This window comes from Haliotis cracherodii, unplaced genomic scaffold (assembly GCF_022045235.1).
Source record: "Haliotis cracherodii isolate W230 unplaced genomic scaffold, xgHalCrac1.p SCAF_16, whole genome shotgun sequence".
NCBI classification, from domain to species: Eukaryota; Metazoa; Mollusca; class Gastropoda; order Lepetellida; family Haliotidae; genus Haliotis; species Haliotis cracherodii.
In genome coordinates this window covers 3,707,116-3,728,774 of record NW_027266271.1, presented here as the reverse complement: position 1 = coordinate 3,728,774, position 21,659 = coordinate 3,707,116, and the positions used below count along the sequence as shown (strand labels likewise).

The 21,659-nt window shown below is 41.4% G+C and overlaps 1 protein-coding gene across 2 annotated transcripts in view; it reads left to right on the top strand.

Annotated features, from left to right (window-relative positions):
- LOC139463733 (dnaJ homolog subfamily C member 13-like) overlaps positions 1–21,659 on the top strand; it is a 510,967-nt gene that overhangs the window by 369,174 nt on the left and 120,134 nt on the right. The gene's annotated exons all lie outside the window — the stretch shown is intronic.

The following is a 21,659-nucleotide window of genomic DNA, read 5'->3' as shown; positions in this document are numbered from 1 at the left end:
ACAACAAAAAAAGTAGGAAGAACACTGGTATAAACAATGACAGAAATAGTAAACGATATCAAGGCTGTTGGGGTTAATATAAGAAAACATTGTGACGTCATGTCCGTAGTTCTGGGCATGAGCAGAGGATAAAATGGTGCATTGTGGGATAGCTTAAATGTAACATCATACAGAGTATTTTTAACGTCAGGGGAGTTGGAAGTAAGCTGGGAATTACTATGGAGAATAAGTGATATTTATACGTAAGTGGATATTGAGCAAATATATTTATGGCAGGACATGGCAGGGGATGTCGTGAAGCTAGGAACATGGGGAAATGTAGAAAATATATGTTATCGCTGCACAAACAAAAATAGAATTTACATTTGCATGATGGTGTCCAGATACAATCAAATACTTGATCTCAGCTCACCCAGCTGAAAGAAAATGCAGTGAACTTCTGTCATGATGCCTGGCATTGATATTATTGTTGGTGTCTATATTATTCTATTAAACCTTTTCGCACGAAAAACATGCTTATGAATACATTGATTGCCTACAAATCAATTCATAAAAATAGCTGCCAATCAATCACCCACAGGAACTGTAAAATGTATCGATATTACCTCTATTACAAGCCAGGTCTCTAATAACGCAGGGTCAGCGGCTCTCGCGAAAGTAATAGTGTCTATTAGAGGAAACATGGTAGTTTGAAATCGGATGATTTGGTCACAATATGATGTTCTAGGCCGTAGCCCTGACTGCTTTGATGATGAGATTACAAGACATAATGAAGGCATATCTTTTGCTTACAAATTATAATGTTTATGAAACTGTGACATGTTCAATGGCAAACAGATTTGGAACAGGCAATTTCCTCATTGAAACTACCAACAATGAATGTTAAATATAACATTTTTATAAGTGTTTGAAAAAACTTTATTCATGACTACGTGTGGTTTACAAACCTTTTCGTGATCAATATTCATTGCCATCTCTGTCAACCACCATCGTGAGGATTTGGCAGGAGGGGATTTGAAAACCCACCAGTAAAAACTCCTCCCTTCGAAAAGCAACAAGACAATGTCCAGACATCAATGAAGTCACAGCACTTCTGGGCCACAAATGTCACATTTGTTTCACTTGTTGGCGTCTAATTCGTGAAATCTTGAAATTGACAGTCCAATTGGGTCCCTCATGTCCAAATAGCCACTCATCTGCCACCTAAAAAAGTACTGTTCAGTCATGCTCCAGTTCCACTGGCAATCTTGTTGTACCATCAGGCTCATTCCCAGTAAATCTACAGCGTAATGATGAACCACATCATAGATCGGAGTTGTCATCTTGCTTCGTGTAACTTGTTTGAGGCATGGAGAATATAAACAACAACATTGGCAGCCCTTGACAGCTGTGTGTAACCATGATGTAGGTCAAGTTCTGCCGCATCCAAGTTTGGGTGGAGAGGCATTTATTTTGATTTGTTTTTTAAATTTCCTGTTGTTAATTGCAAACTAACTAATAAGACCTACACATAATTCTAAAGGACTTAATTCATTTAGTTTGTTGGTGAAATATATTTGAGGAGCATTTTTAATACTATTTCTACAACCTGTCACCCCTACAATGAGAAATGGCATATTTGATTTCCAAGAAATTACTTATCCTGCTGATTTCCAAGAAATGACTTGGTAAGTCCAAACAGTGTACAGCAGGTTCAGATGAAATTAAAAACATATATATGTTTGGACTAAGTTGTTTTTGAAAGAGGGGCGGTCAGGTAGCCTAGTGGTTAAAGCGTTCGCTCGTCACGCCGAAGACCCGGGTTCGATTCCCGACATGGGTACAATGTGTGAAGCCCATTTCTGGTGTCCCCCGCTGGGATATTGCAGGATTATTGCTAAAAGCGGTGTGAAACCATACTCACTCACTCACTCACCCACTCACTCACTCACTCACTCACTCACTCACTCACTCACTCACTCTTTTTGAAAGACTATGTGTTTTGAACACTTATTTTGTACTAGTCAAAACTATGAGTATTTTAATGTATAACTTTAGTAATATTGTCACTGTGACCCCTTTTCGGAATGTTCTAAGATAACAGACCTGTGTATTTACACGTTGCAAAGAGCACCGATTTCAGATCACTGTTGCCGCTCAGTTTCAAATTAAAATTAGAGGTATCTACTCTACAGCGGGAAAACATCAAATTTCAAAACACAGTAATCTTATCTCCTAAGTGTCCACAATCACTGCTTGACAACTGCTTGCACAGACATATCTAGACAATCAACTTTCTATGACAATAATACTTAACTGATGCTTTGTTAGCATATTAACAGAGGGATTTGTGTGAATGGATTATAATAATCAGTGGTTAATATTAATATTGGGACATAATTAAGTAAAATATACTTAATATGGATTTAGTTGGTATTCTATATGTGGGTGATTACTGTAAAACATGAGATTAGTGCATCATGAAATTAAAGCGAGTAGCTTACCCTTTGAACTATGAAAACTGATCAGCAAACAGGGGTGAGCAGTATTTTGCTTGTAATTATAAGTTTGGCGTTTGTACATCCGTCCACCTGCTTCTGAATTTGGACAAATTTTCTAAAAAATTATTAAGATTAGAAAAATGAAATTTTACACGCTTATGTTACTGGTCACGATCACAAATGAGTTTGAAAATGGGTGGCGTACGTTCGTTTTTATCCTCCTGGCAAATAATCTGGGGTGATATAGTCGACGCCCAGTCTTTCCATTCGTCCGTCTATAATCATTTCGTTTCCGGAGCGTAACTTAAAAACTGCTCAATATCTTTCAACTAAAGTTGACAGATACATCAAATATATCCTGAAGTGGTGCCATTTTCTATTTGCGAAGTTTGGGCATTTTTATTTTTATTGATTTCCATGGAAACAATTTGGACTTATTCTCATAAGGGGGTGGACTTCGTTTCCTGATCACAACTCAAGAACCGTTTATTGTCTTTCAACAAAATTTGGCAGATATACTGAACACCAAAAGAAACGCGAAATCAAGTTCCTCTTTAATATGGGAAAATGGTTGTGAAAACAGTTGGCTGCTATGGTTCCATTGTAATGGGCTTTAATTGTTTCAAAATGACCCTAACCAGAGTTAAGGGCAGTGAACTCTTAATCCACAGCGCTCAGACGCACCGACGTTGAAGTCAGTGTGGGATGGATACGCACGAAATGCATGTGCTGCTTATGCCGCAAAAACTGTCCGTGAAGATGTTGTCTTTCAAAGCCACGAAAGTGTCACTGTGAATCATTCACTAATCAACGTCAGTGACAATGCCACGACTGTCACAGATCGATCAAGAGAGAGCTATTGGGCAATTTCAAGCTGGTGAGAGTGTTCAGAGAGTTGCAAACACCTTTAACGTCCACGTTTCCACCATCTACCGTCTGCAGGACAGATTCCAGACAACCAACAGAACCAGAGACAGGCATCGTACCGGCAGACCATGTGTGACAACACAACGTCAGGACCGTCACATTCACAGGTCACATCTGCAAGGACGTTTACTGTCGGCCAGTGAAACTGCTAGGAACGTCGTTGGAAACCACGGGAGGGTTGTAAGTTCCAACACAGTAAGACGGCGACTTTGTGACAGAGGGCTTCAGTGTAGGCTACCATCATAAGGTCCTGTTCTCACTCAACGTCACCATCTCCTGCGACTACAGTGGGCCCAAACATGCTTGAATTGGCGTCATTAGCAGTGGAGAAGAATTCTGTTCTCTGATGAAAGTCGGTATTGTGTTGATCGTGCCGATGGACGTGTTAGAGTATGGCGACGTCGGGGTGAGCGCTATCATGACCAGTGTGTCCTTGAACGGAACTCGTGGGGTGGTTCTAGTGTCATGGTTTGGGGTGGAATAGGGTTAAATCAGTGAACTGACCTTGCAATCTTTCAGAACGGTGGAGATGGTAGGGGCAATGGTGGGATGGTGTCACTGCTCAGCGTTACATCGATCAGGTGTTGAGGCCCAAGGTTGTACCGTTTTTTGCAAGACATGGCAACTTCCAATTTCAAAAGGATAACGCTTGTCCCCACACCGCCAGGATTACTCAAGCCTTCTGGCAACAGCACAATATCAACACCATGCCCTGCCCGGCTCTTAGTCCTGATCTCAACCCTATTGAACACTTGTGGGATGAAGTGCAGAGACGTTTGAACATGGCGCATCCGAGGCCAAGGACAGCTGCACAGCTCGAGGTTACCATCCTGCAGGTGTGGCGTCACATCCCCATGAACACTATCAGCCATCTTATTCACTCCATGCACAGACGGTGTGTCGCGCTTGTGAATGCAAATGGGGGCCATACCAGGTATTGATTTGTACCCATACTTCAGTTGACTTCAGCATGGTCACGTGGTGTTGTGTTGATGGATACAGAAGATGTCTGATGTCCAGAGAACTGACTCTTTCTTATTGCTAATGAATTGTGTTGTATCCATCATTATTATGTTTATACCGGCTGAAACAAAATACATCATGTTTCCTATACCTTCTTGATTCGCGTTTCTTTTTGTGTTCAGTATTTATAAATAGATCCTGAAGTGGTGCCTTTTGCTATTTGCAGATTTTTGGCAGTTTTGATTTTCACGATTTCCATGGACCCAATTTGGTCTCAGAAGGTGTGGGTGGGTGTCATTTCCAGAGCACAAAATGAAAACTGTGAAAGACTTTTCATCCAAACCTGGTAAATGTATTCACCAAGGGCTGAAGTGGTGCATTTTGAGTTTTTCCGTTTCCATGGTAACAAGTTAGACTTAGTTGAAATTGAGGTAGGTGTCGTTTCTGGAACAGAACTAATACACTATTCAATACTTTTCATCCAAACTTAGTACATGTATTAATCAAGGGCTGCAGTGGTGCCTTTTGCTATTTAGGAATTTAAAAAAATTAAGTTTTTCCTGTTTCCAAGGCAACAAGTTTGACTTTGACTCTGTTCATAGTGGTGTGTTTGTGCGGACCATATCTCTTAAACTAATAGGTTTTTCTTGAAACTGTGAACACACATGAAGACCAGGTTGTCAGCTGGTACCTTTTGCTATTAAGGTATTTTTAGAAGAAAAATATTTTCTTTGTCCATGGCAACAAGTTTGATTTTGACAAGTTAGATGTTCATTGTGGTGTGTACCTAACATAGAAATACAAAGTTCCGAAACCCATTTCCATGGTATAGTTTTGATAGCTTAATACTACTCTTGTATACAGACAGACAGTTTAGATAGAAATTCTCACATCAAGATGGACTTAAAGTAACAGTCAGATGATTTGTTCTTTCAAATTTGTTGGGGCCAGGGGAATCTTCTGATGACTCTTTGAAGATTTATGGCCCTTGCTCCATGCTTTTCAACTTAGTGCATACTGTGTGAAATGGGAACAAGTTTTCTCAGCAACTACTGACGTTACATGGACAACGCTTTTTTGTTGTTTTATGAGCTTCCAAGAACAAAGATGCCGTCATACACGTTTGGCGATTGTCATAACTGCTTCATGAACTTTTGTCAACACTGAACTTCCTACATAATTACCTTTATGGCCCTTTCCACTGTTAGTCCTTCTCTCACTCAACTTGATTCAATTCACACCACTGACAGTTCATGTCAAATCCCCGCCATCCGTAACCACGCTACTTCCTCCTGTTTTTTCCCAGTAAAAGTAAAAAAACATAATTTCTCTACTAAGATTTCTTAAAACCAGTCTCTATACAATATATCCCAAGAACATCATATAACCTCAGAGTCTGTGATACAGGTCAATGTCATTCTGTTGTGTTTCTCACCACTCAGTTCATTGATAGGTACACTCCTGTATCAATACCATCGGCCATCGCCAAAGTTTCACCAGCTAGTGTGCTTCGCACAACCCGCCGAATCTTCTTCGAGTTTCAACATAAAGGTGTCATCTTTCTTGTACTTCCTGTGAGGAAAATCATATGTCCACCCTGTGTGCCCCATCTGGCAGGTTTCCTAACAAAGCATCACTGAAAAGTACCAGTGGAAGTTCCTTTCCTACATTCTAAAATTTAAAGTTAACATGTTCTTCCTAATAATCTTGTTTGCTGTCAAAAGATGTTCAACTTTGGCATCCTTCACACATGCTCCTAGTCAGCAAGCATCAAATTTAAAATCAGGACGACTCTGTTTAGCTATCCACAGTATTTGTCCTATCTTGGATCTGAGTTCATGCTTCTCAATATCGTTCAGGGGTAAGGATTTCTGAGTGGATCTAGATTTATCAATCTGGACAAAGTTGAGGCTTTCTGCATACTTCTGTTGATGTAAGAAAATGTGTCCGTCCTGGCAAGATAAGTCCATTCCCAAGTATTGAAAAGCTTGGTTTTCTTATTTTCCAACCTTGAAGTATGATCTCACAGATTCCATTACATTTGATCTGAATTCTGCAGATCCACCCCAAATAAAGTCGTCAACATGACATGCCAATATTCCAATAGTTTCTTGACCTTGTCCTTCTCAGAAAAATACTGCTTGGTCAACTCTCGATACTTTAGCTCCTAGTTTCAACATGACTGACTTGACTTCTTGATACCAATGTAGTGATGCATCACTTAGTCCATAGACACACTTCTGAAGATGCCAGAGTTTTCCAGGTATGTTTGCTTCTTTTGGAGAAATGCAGTTTTAATTTCCATTGAATGAGGTTTCCATTTTTTCTGACAAAATACTGCCAAGAAAAGTTTCAGCGATTCTTTAGCACATGTTGGGGAATCTTTTTGAATGTCCGTATTCTCACCTTCTTCAAATCCTCGGGCAAGTAACCTTGCCTTAGGTATTATTTTCTCTGGTGTTTCTTTAAGTGTACAGACCCACCTGGTTGACACACATCTTTGCCTATCATCGACAACTTCTTTGTAAACCATCTACATATCAAACATAAAACAACAAGATTTATCTTTTGAGCAATTTCTTTCACTACTAAAAGACACAATTTGTTTGGAAAGTTTTATCGCTAAAAAAATAATCAATTTAACCAGTATGCTCAGAAATGGCAAAACTTACAATTCATAAACTAACGAAGCAGTTGAATCATACTTCCTGTTAATTAGTAATCATTTATTTCTTGTAAACAAATATTTATAATCTCCCTCTCAGTTTGAGAAAACGATACATCCAACACAACCTGCCTGTCCTCACCTATGAAAACTATAACTTGTGTTAATTCTGTCTTATATGTACATGTTAATACCTACACTTGTAACAATATATATGGAATGGAATAATAAAAAAAAAACATAAAAAAAAAAACTTCTTTGTAAACTCCCATTTTTCTTCCAATTATCAAGTTCAGTTAGCTTGGGTTTAGTCCATGAAACATCTTCTGTAATCATGATGTATTCCTTCATGATTTCACAGGGGATGATCCACTAATCTTTTGCTTTGGACAAATCAACTGACTGACTTATACCTTGCATTTCAGAATTAGTGAATTCTAAGTTGTACCAGCTCCTGTTTTTGCCTGTTGTTTTTCCTGCTCTGCTAAGAACTTTCAAACTTTCCATTGTTGTCCACATACTGTACTTGTACAGGCAGTGTCTAATGCTGCACATCCCAATGCTTCTGTTAGTAGAATTTTGTTCTCAATACTTTGTAAACAGTGTCAAGTTACATTGCTCTGTCTGTTCTTCTGTTTCTATCATTTTCACTTCCTCAGTGTTTCTTGGTTTCTCTTGGTGAGGGCAATCTTTAGCCCAATGGAAAGTTGACTGACAAATTACACATCGGCTGCGCTTTCCAAACCTGTTAATTGGATTTGTTCCCCTTTCAGGCGTATCATTTCTATTACCACTGTAAGCTGAACTGTATCTGTCACATAGCTCATTCCTGTACCTTGGACCCGAGTATCTCTGTCCTTGTTGACGTCCTCTATAACCATTCTGGCTATTTCTAATGTAATATGCTGATTCCTGTTTCACACATATGGTGCCGTCAGAATCCTGACTTTTAACATCACCAAATATTCTCGAGCTGATTTCATAGATTCAAAGTTTCTATCGTTAGCTGCTGTCAAAACTAACTGTCTTTCTTTCAGAATCAATCCTGATGAATCAAGCAACTTGAATGAGAGTACTGATCTGATATTTCCTACACTGGATACATCGCCATTCATATTCAATGATAAATTCTGACACTGTCATTTCTTCAGCCTTTGTGAAACAATCAAAATCCCTGTATGCCGTGTATGCTAAATCAACAGTGTCCCTCTTATAAAGTTCATCAAGTGCTTGGACAAGAATTTTCAAACCCGTTTTGGAATTCAAGTCTTTCACATCAATTGCCATTGCTTTTGCCCTAGCTTGTCCCGTTAGTGATCCCAGTGAGATTGCGAGTGCCTGTTTTTCCTCTACAACCTCGGTCATGTCACACCATATTTCAAGTTTGTTTTTCCATGTCTCATATTCCATCTCATTTGTCAAAGTCGGGGGCATCTTGTAACCATGTGCCATATTGCTAGTCCTGTTTTCCCGCAGCCGTGCTCTGCTTACCAATGTTAATTACCTTTATGGCCCTTTCCACTGTTAGTCCTTCTCTCACTCAACTTGATTCAATTCACACCACTGGCAGTTCATGTCAAATCCCCGCCATCCGTAACCACGCTACTTCCTCCTGTTTTTTCCCATCAAACGCCTGAGCTTCCGCTCACGCATGCGTACTCATCAAGTTCAGAGGTCACTTCCAGTACACTCGAATGTAAATATATCACACAATGTAGTTAGAACTGACATGTTATCATTGTGCTCAATGTTCAATGTTTATTGTAAGCTTTGTTAAATGTGTCTTTGTTTCTACCAATTGAACCAGACACAACAATATACTACAATATGTCTCAATAAGAATGTGTCACTTTTATGTGAGCAAGAGGCACTTGCATTTTTCGCATTATTTTCATACTCGCACTAATTTCATGATTTACAATATCTTGTTATCTACGTCACTCCTACACACATACCTCTGTGTTTTGTCACATCCATAACACATACCCGTACAGATTTAACAAGAGATGAATGAACACACAATACAGGGTTGAAAAGTATGGAGTCCTCAATAAAGATTTACAACTAATGGATGTTTGGTATCAGTGTTCGAAATAGACATCGACCAGTAGGCCCGAGGCTTATAGATTTGTTCTCGGGCAGATAGTTCCAGCAGACCTTTACAGCCTGCAGTTTATTTTGAGCTGTAAATATGGCAAATGAATCACACTGAGATTGCTTGGTGAAACTGGGCCTCCGCTCGTAATCTCTTTAGACACTGCATGCCAGTGTACCAGCCACACCATAGCCATGTCACAATAATAATATAGTTTTATTAACCTACCTATCATTCATTTATTATTAATCTATCACTTTTCACAAAGTCAGAAAATACTTGTTTCTTTTTAATTTGTTATATTTTTTCAATAGATTTAAAATTATGTACTATTTCCCAGAATGTTATTGAAAAAATAATAATCTGGGACACATGCTTTGACAACAGGTCCAAACAAAAGATGTAAAAGAGAAATATGAAAATGTTTCAAGTAAATCATAAATAAATTTAATAAAGCAATAAATAAAATCAACAAACATATTTCCAATAATTGTCAAATTTACTATTTCCATCTTTTTGTGCGACCATGTAAGTCAAATGACATCTCAGTATTTGTCGCCTCTATTTTTAGTTTTGGACACGATGTTTAAAGCCAAAATATGTGCATTAGAAATCTGTCACAGGTCATAACCTAACACAATATGTCCACGAATTTCCATACTTTGAACTTAGGTCGCGATTCCTCCTAAAAATAACACAATTTAACCAAATACTTTCATCTAAATCTGAAATATATCATACACAAGGACGGTATAAATTGCTGTAATTTGATTGACTGCCTTATACCCCCATCACTCCAAACTAGCTCTTAATACGTTCGTGAAAATGTTGTCAAACAGGCTCCAACTGTATACAGTCCAACTATTGACAGTCTTTTTACGAACTTTATGGACGGGCTCGGACGGGGAGGGTGCTCTAGAACTTTGAGTCTGCTCAATATCTTATCCCGTCCATCCCATTCTGCAATTAGTCGGATTGACAACATCCTTAAAACGGGAAAAACGTATTACGAACGGAATTGTCGTACTTCGAACCTACTAGGGACGTGTTACGTGGTGCAGTTGGACATAAATTTCAGTATGTGTGCACACCGACCAGGTCGACTTCTCTTTGGAGGCATGATGTGTACAGCTCGGAGCCCTGAACTTGAATGAACACGAGCTACAACACGCTCGGTATCCATAGGAGTCGGGGCCAGGACGCGAATACACACGCATTTGGTACGAGATGAGGACGTACTGCGAACGAGTTGGTCGGGTTAAGAATTAGTTAGAACTGGCTTGGACGTACATGTATTGTGAATGAGGTAGAACGAGGTAGAACGAGGTTGAACTGGTTAAGAACGGGTTGAGAACGGCTATGGATGGGCTCGAATGGCTTCAAAACGTTGTCGGGATGAGGTGATCGGGCACTTTTACATGATCAGAACTGGATACAAACGGACTGCAGACTGGCCAAGAACGAGATAAGAACAAGATGGACATTATTTTCCCTTTCTTGGTTCTTAGGGTGGACGTTATGAATGTGTAATCTGAAATATTTATCAAAAAAGAACTTAATTATATCATAAATGCATATTTATATAATGTTGTAAACATAACTTTTTTATTAATAAACAGCAGGATTAGACCTTAAAATGGTGTTTGACATGTTGCTTCAGGTTGACTGGTTGTGTTTTGTAATCTATATTGTAAGAGTATGTTTCCCTGCTTCAGTTAAAATGTTTGGGCCAACTGTTTTCCATGGCTTCCACGTTAAATTTCTTCTGGGATGGCTTTCAATTTCGGGGCGGTTGTTACAAATTTTCAATTGTTGGCTTGGTATTATGTTGTACATTTTATAAATAACTTTAGCCAATTTTAGCATTTTTCATGCTTGTTATCGAACACATTAAACTCTGTTTTTCCTATTTAAACTTTGGTTTATTTATCTACTTTCACAGTACAAATTCAATTTTCATGCGTGATTTACGCTTGTGCGTTGCATGAACTTTTGTTGCAAATTGCAAAGACCCATACCCACGTTGTTTGGATTGCGTTCAAATTTCCACTCCGAATTTGAATTGTAGCTTTTGTTCACCCCTCTCCCCATCAAGTTTTTCAACGTACAGACAGGTTTCATATAAATGTATAAGGGCTCAGTCACACATTCAGGATTTTCACTGCGTTCCTTGATAGGACCATTCTCAATTAAAATTTGTCAAAAGTCTGATCAAGATCCTATGATTTGTGGCGGAAATTCACAAATTTGTAAAAACATTTATTTAATCACGACAGCAATCAGATATTGTTCAGGAAGTGTCCTGATTCAGCCGTTTCCAGCCGAATTCGTCCCGATTCTCCTGTTCTCAATCCGAATAGGATCTGATTTGTTGTTTCTGCATGGTAAATTCGATCCAACAGAGATCGACATAGACGGTTCGCATTCAGTAAGATCTGGACACAATCTTGACTCAATCGACAAGAAACGGTAGTGAAAAATTTCTCCCATGCCCCATTATCACAACAGCGTCCCAATCCACAGGACACCATCCAGACAACACAGGACATTGTTACAATTTTGATCAGATACAGCAGAATCTGTCACGACATAGTCAAGGTTGTAATCCGACTAGACAAAATCGGCTGCATTTCCCGAATGTCACGGGAAGCACCATACTGTCGGGAGTGCTTGGCCGACCTCTCTGGACCTTTCCCGAACCGTAGGTCTCTGTTACGAATGTATACGACTGCGTTCAGACAATTGTAGGACATTCCAGATCATTGAGGATAGTAATACGACTTTTCACATTCTATGTCGTAGTGCTGTCTGATCTCAAATGGGAACCATATGAGGCACTGTGTGAACGCAGCCTAATACAGCAGTCCTGTTGGCATGCTAGACGTCTTCCGAAGGATTGGTCAATAGGAGATACATGGTTCGGCAAGGCTGGAAACTTGACTTTTTTACAGTCAGTTAACTCCCTTGCTCTGGGAAGATGCACGCTAGAAGGATGTCGGATTCGCAGGATGATTCCTGCCATCAATCCCCAGTTCTCACCACACAACCCTCTACTTTGGGTAGGGCGTTACCAGCTGTTCATCTTTTATTTGCAAATTATTAATTTGAAATAAGATATGAAATTAGATGTAGAAAACTGACGAAAGAAAAAGTTGGATTTTAGGATTTAAGTAATTTCAACAATGAATTTCTCTGACATATTCAGTTAATTATGGCAATGTGGCAAATTTGACATTGTATTTTCAAAGCTCGAAACACATTTTTGAAACTCATTTGTTTAATGACTGAATCTGGTCTTTCAGGGACATCGTTAACAAATAGTACACACATTTTATGTGAATTAATTACAATAAAATTATGAAGGAATGCCATATCCACCAGGTCTTAAGAGATGTATAGAAGTATTTCTAAACATACACCTGCAACAGAGTGAGACAATGTTAATATTCAAACCTTGTGGGGATTCCCAAGTAGCGCTATGCTTGTCGTAAGAGGCAACTCAGTGGATGGGGTAGTCAGGTACCATTGTACCTCGACCGCATGGATTGTTGCTTACAATATCAATTACTGGTGTGCCTGGTGATGTCTCGGCTATGTACGGGCAGCCAACATATTGGTGGAATATCGCTAAGTGCAGCGTTAAACATACAAGCAAGTTTTTATATTCAAACCGCATTCAGATTTAAGGTGTTAATAAAAAAAGGAAGAATTTCAATCTGCATATACATTGCGTTACCTACTTTTCTTTAAGCACTATATATTTTAAAGAAACAAATATTGTAAATTTCACAATAACTTGTATATTTATGATACTTATCATATCTCACTCTATGCATTCCTCCGTCTTCTTTCAATCCCATGCACGGAAACATCCTTGATCAAAGTTTCCAGCTTCTAAGCTTCATTTGGCCAGCGGGGGCACGGATGGCCCAGTCGTCTAATTCGTCGCGATTCGCTGTGCAGAGTTGCATCCCTTTGGCACGCCAGAAACCTACCATTGTGGGTTCAAATCCCAGTTCGCCCACGATTATGTTTCTAGGTTTGTCAGCACCGTACCCCTGCTCGTGGGTTTCACTGAAGTGGTAAACGTCTGAGACCTGGATCAGACACATTAAGCTGACACGCCGTGATATAACTGGAATACTGTTAAAAGCGGTGTTAAATCCAACTCAGTCACTCACTCATTTGCCCAGCCACCAATGCATCACCATAATGACCACCTTGGTATCTAGGTCGTGCATCTGGATCTCATGCAGCACGCTGTCTTCAATCTTGTTCATTGACTGCCTCATCTTTCTCTTTCTTGGACATGACAGGCTAGTGTAACTGTGATGCGGGGCGGATGGGTGGGCATAGATCGTGTGAGATAGAATAAGTATTTTAAATATATAATTTGTTGTAAAATTTACAAATTTTAAAACATATCCTACCTCACTCTATACATTTATCCCACGGTTGGATTACCATAGTCTGTATTCGTCTGTAACCATGAGATGTACCTGAGGAAGCTGGTGCTGACATGCTTCAATCCTGGGACTGTCACACATCCGCGTCTGGAGATTTACTCGTGTTTTCTATGGGTGAATCACTGCCATAGAGTGATCTTGAAAAACCCTTTATGCTACTGGGACACAGCAATATGTCTTTGGGTGTAACATACGCTTGTGTGTTTTTCGCATAGTACAATGACAACCACATGGTTTGGAATTAGGCAAGCTATTGAGCCATAACTTTTAACCAATTCGGAAGGGGTCTCAAGTCAATCAGTTCTACATACAAAGTTGTCCGTACTCTCTATTGACTATTATTTGTTTGGCATTCCATTTTACACTATGTTGAAGCTCTTTTATCAATCCTGTCGCAGTATCGAATAGCTTTGACAAGATAAGGAAACGATTGACAATATCCATAAGAGGATCTTCAAATCATTACTGCGTCACATGCTCAAGGCAGCTGTGGGCTGATAATGGAACTGGAACACTGTCGAAACGGGCTCATCTTGTGCCTACTTCGTGATGGTAGTCTTTTTTACAGTCTCTACAGATGAGTTTTTTTGTGTGCTTCTCCATTGAAGCCGCATTCTGGGAACCCGAATACTGTAATTTTTAAACTTTTCCTATCTCACACTATGCATTTCCTCTAATTTTTTTATCTTTGTGTGGAAACGTAGTAGAACAAAGTTTCCAGCTTCAAAAACACCACTCACCCAAACACATCCCACACATCACAACTGTGATCATGGTTCACGCACCACTAAAATCCCGTGCGACACGACCCTCTAACATATCCAGCACCCTCATTCTCAATTCTACCGCTATGGTGTTCAGACGTTATTCTTGAACAGAGTATTTTGTTTTGTTTTTGTTTTTTTTATATATAAAATTTAAATACACGACCTCACTACTAAAGTTTAACATAACCACGAAGAGAGAGTGGTATTAATAACGATGACTACTGTGTACCACCTTGTCAGAATTGGATCTCAATTTACTTAGCTTAGTGTTCGATAAAGGCGAACGTTTGTCGGTTAAAGGCGATGTTTACGGTTTTCGTGCATATTGTGTTTCCTCCGATTTGAAACCCAAACAATTGTGTTATCGCCTGAGGCTGTACCGTCGTTTTCTTGCTTATCAAAATAATATAGTCAATTTGGCAATGGTTACATCGCTATCCGTAGAGGAGGATTGCTTTCCGTCTCAACTGCTGTGATTCCCGCCTCTGTGCGGACCACGCCCCTGTCCACGTGCCCGCTCCCTGGTTTCTAGTCATCCTGCATTTAAATGGCCAGTTCATTGTGTTGGACTACGGCCCTTTACTCAGCCTGGGAAGTCAAGCCGTCAACTGAGGGTTGCCTCGTCCCCCAACACACGTCACTCAGGACAACGCTCGTGTGTTGGGAGCTTTTGACCACGTGATCGGAAAGTATGCTGTAATTTCCTGTTCTGTGCAAGGGTGAATTACACATCACGCCGAGATTGCTGTTTGTAAACAAGACTACCATGCTGACTTTCGTACAGGCTGATCTTATGCGAGCCATGCAAAGCATTACAGTAGTAGTTGTCAATGACTGTAGGTGCGGTCTATCACATCTTCACAACTCCTTTTGTCGTCGCATCGAATGCACAGCACTTTTTCCGGTGCCAAGGTGATGGAATCTATTGTCTCTTCACCAGTTCTACACATCACGGATCAACCTGGCAGGACAAGTCATCCCTCACTTATTCAAGACGAGATAGGTGAACAGCGACATTTTTTTGGGGGGGGGGTATATGATCCTAATGTTAGCCACGTCCATTCGAGGCACGGTGTTTGCTACTACCGCTCTTCAATGTGGTCCCGATTACCCTGCTTCGTACGATCAGCCAACCGGTAAACTACATCTTCTGGATAGTTTTCTGTGAGATACTATATCACACGCACAACCGTAAAGTCTCTTTATAACACAAATTTTGTGCAATGTGTACTTGAACATCGATCAACAGGCGAACTCATCTCCACCTCAACAACTCAGAAGTTCAACATTCTACATATGGTAATATGTCCGCTACCCCATTCCAACCGTCCCAAGTCAACAGACGACTGCTTGGATTTCCACAACTTGAAGGAGAACCACCCTTCTTGTCACTGGCGGTACACTACCCTTTGGAATTGCTTCAACCCATTGCTATGTACACAAGTGACTAAACCAATTGCTGTTCGTCACACAGGAATCCGTAATACATTTTACCTGGATGAAGGGATTCAACAATTACTCAGACTACAATAATTACCTGGAAATTATTAACACAACTACGTTGGTTAATAAATTATCAGAAGTCCGACTTACAACCATTCCAGGATCTCCATTCCTTGGGATCAAGTCTAATGAGCCAGACTAACATCCTAGTACCAGAACACAATGAGGAACACCTCTTGTGATGGACAGTGGAATCGATTGTTTGTACAGAAATTTGTTTACACAAGCTGGAATACAACAACCACCTGTTCATGGATGCTTCACTTCAAGGTTGGGGAGCTCACTTCAACTTGGAAGTAACATCAGACCTATGGTCAGAAGCAGTCAGCTCTACCACATCACTTATCTGGAATACGAGGCTGTAATCCGGGTAAAATTTCATTGGACCCCACAGTCAACGTCTGATGATCGGGACACTCATATCAACTGTGGCATACACTATACACCTTCAAGACACGATGAAATCAGAGACCCTCCTACAGTTGACTTTACAACTTTGGTAGACAAGCTAAACTTAGCGATAAAGGCAAGACATATACCGGGAGCAGCCAATGGATTAGCAGACACCTTATTCAGACCAGCCAGACTATCACCAACAGAATGGAAGCTACTGCCGAAGCATTCCAACTGGCAATAAAAGAAAAGGTTGTCTACAAGTAACCCTATTTGCATCAGATAACATTGTGGCACCAGCGCCGGACCCACTAGCTTGGTCAGTTGATGCTCTGACAATATCATGGGAGGACCTAAACACGTATGCGTTTCCCCCACCAGCCTTTATACCATGGATACTACAAAGATCCTACACACGAGCTACCAACAACTGCTGTTGGTAGCGCCTTCTGACCAACAAGAATTTGGGTTCCAGAGCTTGTTGTACTGGCAGGGATTCCACTACTAAGACTTCCAAACTGGTCACAGCTACAGCTCCATCCTCCTTCCAATCAGGTCCATCCAAGACCAGTATTATACGAACTTCACGTATGGAGTATATCAAGAACAGTCTCGCTGAGGAGTTTCCATTAGAGCAGCTAAGGCAGCCTCCTTAGCACTTCGTCAATCAACAAGAATCTCTGTGACGATAAATGGAAAAGTTTTCACCAGTTTGCAAGATCCAGGGGTTTCCACAGCCAGGCTACTATACCACAAGTAGCAGATTACCTATGTCACCTATGAAGTACAAGGCATGCGCAAGTATGGTTCGACACTGGGCACTTACTGGGCAGCGATCAGTTCTGTACCAACAACTCATTAATGGGATAAAACTTGCTATAGTTCCTGAACCGTTAGATCTACACAGATCTTTCAGACTGCGAGTAATTCAGGCGTTACCATGACCCCAGGCTCCAAGGTTCATCGCTGTTGCTGATTTTCGGACATTGATTCGCTCATACCACCTTATGGACCAATCTTCCAGACTTTGCCCTCCAGCATGGGATCTCCCTGTCACTTCTCCTGGCTGACTATGAACCTCTTGTGGATAAAACCTCAAATTTTTACGTTCATGATGATCCTCCTGCTTGCGCTGGCTCCTGCAGCTCGTGTTAGAGGGACTCGTGCTTAGACGTCGGTTGAGTCCGGTTCCAGTGTCTTCAACAAGATAAGTTTTCTAGGACATCCAGATCGTCTTTTCAGCCTCCACCACTCTCATTGATTGACAGCTGATGTCATGGAAGACGTCTCACTTTGCCCAGCCTGAACCTACAAGATCTACTTGAAGGCATCTCAGACAATCCGTCGCTGTCGAAAGCATGTTTTTCATCCACTTGTCGACGGCTGCAACTTCTCATATATCTTGAACCACCATCTCCACTGGCTGCATTCTATCATCAGGGTCTACACCTGCTACAGCTGCTTCCAATCCTCATGAGACGAGGGCAGTGACTTCCACTTTGGCGTTGCATAGTATTGCACACTCTCAGCCATCATGGAGTGATGTTTCTGGCGTTCTGATATGGTCTTTGCCTCCTACTCCTTTCGGAATCTCATTCGCCGAGGTCCAAGGTCACAGCAGCCACACAGCGCAGATGAGGAAGCCCAGTGGACTACAAGTCCCAAGTCTGGTTTCCTGTATATACTGCAATATTTTCATTTATTGCTTATGTTAATCGGGTTTCCCAGACAAGCTCCCATTAGGAGGGTATATATGCTTGTCTGTTCGGTCTACGTCAATAGAAGCCACCATCCGGTGCGGCCATTTGTTTAAATGGTGTCCCGATCTTCTACCTGCTCACCTCTGGCTTTGCGCATGTGATGTCTCAGTAGTTGATTGACGACCTGTGTTATAAACGGGTCTAAATCAACAGAATTCACCATCCGGTGTGGCCATTTGTTTAAATGGTGTCCAGATCTTCTACCTGCTTACCTCAGTCTTTGCGCATGTGATGTCTCAGTAGTTGATTGAAGACCTGTGTGATAAACTGGTATCGTCAATCGTTTCCTCTTCTCGTTCTTACCTTATTCAATCTCTACGTGAGTTTGATAGGTTGACGAAGAGAAAAGAGATGCCAAGCTGGTCCACCTTATGTCCTTGGGAGCATATGTGTGAGGTTTGTCTTGTAGAACCTATGCCGGGGACGGGGTGTTTCCAGATTCAGTATTTTGGAGAAAAAAATATTTTGAATAGTATGTGTAGAAAAAAATTACACCGTACCCCTTCGAAAGCGAATTTTGGAACAACAGGGTGATAAGAAACTTGGACAGTACAAATTTGAAAAGAAAATCACCGGACATGTTGATTTAGCGACTTTAGACTGCCTCAGTGGCCTAATGGTAGAGCGTCCATCCGGAGAGTGGAAGGTCCGGGGTACCCCTAGTCGAAAGGCAGATCCATCTCCTGCACCCATGATGAGCTTGATACTCGATCTTCTCAAACAGCAACAATATATGATGAAGACGATGTTTGAGACGAAGTTCTCTCAAAACATCGTAGGGCCTACACCAGTACAGCCATATGGCCAGCCAACAGATCTGCAGTCCCAGCAGGGTACCACAAGGCCAAAAGCACCACAAGCACCCTACTGTCGCCGCACGGACACCAGGATATTTCAGCCGGGTGACCAGCCATTCACCCAGCCGACCGTTAGATCACCGTGCGGCTATGACTCCACAACTCCACGGCTAATCCATTGCCTAGTAGATAGGCCTACTGGATGATCTTCATCAGCAGACTGTACCCAAGCCAGAATGACGGGCCACATTGGACCGTCCAGCCCAACATTATACAGACAGAGTGGAGGATCACCACACAGGACCTGTTGCTCACAGGCAGCCATCACAAGCCACACAGACTTTGATCATACCGGAATCCTGGACACTGGCAGAGGATGAACCACACGGGGATTACGTTGAGGACTGCTACCCATGGTCACTCAGAGGTGGAAGAGGAGTACTATGAAGATACATGACAACACACCCCAGCAGGATTTTACGGAGGGTTATACATTTGTAGAACTCATTGAGGAATTATTTCACCTCATGCCTGCACTCCAAGCACCTGTGACAGACAATTCGCCACCTCAGATGCCGGAATATGGGGGGATATCATGCTCCCATGTCTTCTCAACACATCCATCAGACATTACCTTGGCCAAGCTACGCAGGCAACGTTGTAGACCAGATGTCTGACAATCTGCTCAAGCTTAGACATGAGGAACGACTACCCTTACCGCCATTGAAACGGAAGTTATATAAGACAAACGATGCTCTACTTCCAGATGTCTTCACAGCAATTATGTCAACAACTCTTAGCCAAGATTTGTTCTAAGGCCATTTCCAAACAAACAAAGAGGTTGATAATGTCACAGCCCATATCAGCTCACACGACATTCAACAGAATACTGCTACGTGTAATAGGCAAAGTCAGTCAAGATACAACGGAAAGATTCCAAGCATCAACTATCAGCCTAGCTCTCAAGGCTCTTGGATGTTCCAAATCCCAGAAGTGTCCCTGGGACCAAAAAGACTCGACTTACAAACAGCCTCCTAAGAAGAAGTTTGTCCCCTCCGGCAAGGATTCATTCCAACCAAGTTGGTGGTACGACAAATGCCAATCTTCTCAGGAATCTTTTCGTCAGCCAGACAACAAGAAACAAGGATCAAATCGACGTGGAAGACCTGGAGACAGAGGCGACCGTACATTCTGCCACTCATGCCGACGTTATAGACCTTTTCAACCTGGTTACGTCAATAGATTGCGATTTACGCCTACTGTCTTTCAACATTATACCGACTCAGGGACCAGCCTTTTTTCATATGCTGAAAATTGGAAGCAAGTTACACCCAACCACTGGATTCTAGACGTCGTGGCTCATGGATAAAAAAATGCACTTCAAGAAACATTCTGTCCTGAAGACCTAAGCCGTCGAACACAGATTTCATCTAGTCGGAGCCAGACTAGCGGCAGCAGATCTGGCCGTCAGGAAGCAACTGAAGAAGCAAGCGATTCGGAGACCAGCACAGACCAACAACACCAAGGGCTTTTACTGTCCGGTATTCCTAGTCCCAAAAAAGAATACGATCGACATGAGGATGATAATCGACCTAAAGATCCTCAACAATTATTACCTGGTACCTCAACCGAAATTCCAGATGTAATCCGTACAGCTCAGCTACACCAGAACATGATATTCTTGGTCCAACCAATGACATCCCTAGGCTCCCTAGGTTCAAGACATCATATACATCAGAGCAAGATTCCAACTAAACAATGGATATCTTTGCCCACCAGAGGATCGATTCATCAAGACCATCACAATGATTCAATCACTAGCATGTCAACCCAGCAAGTCACTGAGATGGTGGATGTCTCTTCTAGGCAACTAAACATCTCTACAGGATATGACCTTCAGAGGAAGGAAGAATTCAAGACTCAGTCACCTACCAAAGTAGTACGAGACCTGCATTTGTGAACCCACAGAGAACATGTGATGAACAGCATCCCTCCGACTTATCAGATGCCTGATCACCATCTATTCACAGATGCGTCAGATTCGGGATTGGCAGCCCATATGGACGATCTCATGGTACAGGTATCTTGGAGCACACGAGCAAAGAACCTTCATATCAACTGCAAGGAAATGAAGGCCATCTATTACGCCATCCTAGCATGGAAGATACGTCTATCCTTAATCATCCATCTTCATAGCCACGGACAACACCACAGTAGTGCCTTACATCCAGAAGCAGGGAGGAACCAGATCCAGCTCCCTGATGATGGAGACTACATGATTGTTTGCCTTGGCAGACTACATCAATTGCCAGATGGAAGTGAGTCATTTACCCAAACATCCTTGCAGACAACCTTTCTTGCCAGTGAAGAATAGTGGCAACAGAATGGACCTTACATCCTCAGATTTTTGTTTGGATTTTCTATGTCAGTCAAGTACCCAAACCAAGAGCTCACCAGATCGTTGCACTATCGATGGACTGAATGGGTCTATTGCTTACGCATTCTCTCCGTGGTCCCTCCTAGATAAGGTCATCCACATCGGCATGATAATCCTGATAGCACCAATTTGGTCCAGCAGGGATTGTAACTAATGCTATATCTATCCCTATGGTAGCAGATTTTCTAATACATCTACATCAGGACAATAAATTCTGACATGGGAAGATAGAAGGTTACAGATCGGCTCTTCATTCTGTTCTACAGCATGACAGATTCTCAATTGGAAACCATTCCATCCTAAACAAACTAATGAGATCCTTTCTACTTGAAGATGTTCGCACGCCTTGTATCATTCCCAAGTGGAATCTATTCGTAGTACTACCAGCACTTCTAACAGAACCTTA